We start from the raw sequence: 910 nt of genomic DNA, 5'->3' as shown, positions 1-910 counted from the left end.
CCATCTGCTGCCCCTTGCTCTGTCCAGGCCTCTGACATGAAGGGGCCAGAGGGGGGAACTGGGCCCCCAGGGCTCACTGAACCCCCTGGGAGCCTCTTGCTTGCTGGGCCTGCCATGAGTAGGATTCTGCTTCCCAATTGCCCCCCAAGTTTCGAGACTCCATCACATTCCTGGCCTTGGGACTGAGCCAGGCTGCCCGCAGAAGGTCCCACAATGCAGGGCACAGGCCAAGGGGCTCCCTGTCACGAGACTGGATCACCTTTCCTTCCCTCCCCAGCCAGAGGACAGGGGACTAGGGCAAAGGCCTAGGCAGGTCACCAACCACCAGCCTCCTTGGATGGTTAGGGAGGGCCGAGCTGGAGCTCTTTCCCCTAGGAGCTCAGGGCCCCCAGAATGCCCCCGGAGTGTCAGCTGTGCAGGACAGATTGGCGTTACCCACAGGCTGGTTTCCCTGTGTGGGGCTCAGCAGGTGCTGCAGGTGGGAATCCTCTTGTCTAGCTCCCTCTGGCACATGAACCAGGACCCCAAAGGGGAAGAAGCCTAACTTTTATTGAACCAACTGTGACAGTCCCACTGTTGGGATGGGGTGGTATTGCTAGGGTGGGTGGTATAGGCAGGGTTAGATGGATGGAATTAGTACTTAGTGCCAACCATCCAGGAGGCCCAGAGAACCCGGGGCAAGGCAGCCGGAGGAGTGTGGCCAGGGCTCAGCAGGTGTGGGTCTTGGTGCCAGACGGGGCAGAGGGGAACAGCACAATGCTGCCAGAGGGCACGCTGGTCCCAGTGCTGGTGCTAGGGAGAGAAGGGGCATGGGGAGACGCTTCTTCAGCATGCCCCCCCTCATTTCCCCCTCTGGCCCAGTCACTGGTACCAAAAGCCACCTCCTCCATCTCTGCCTAGTGAGTGTGCG

This window comes from Equus przewalskii, chromosome X (genome assembly GCF_037783145.1).
Source record: "Equus przewalskii isolate Varuska chromosome X, EquPr2, whole genome shotgun sequence".
NCBI classification, from domain to species: Eukaryota; Metazoa; Chordata; class Mammalia; order Perissodactyla; family Equidae; genus Equus; species Equus przewalskii.
Note: the sequence above shows the minus strand (reverse complement) of the source record.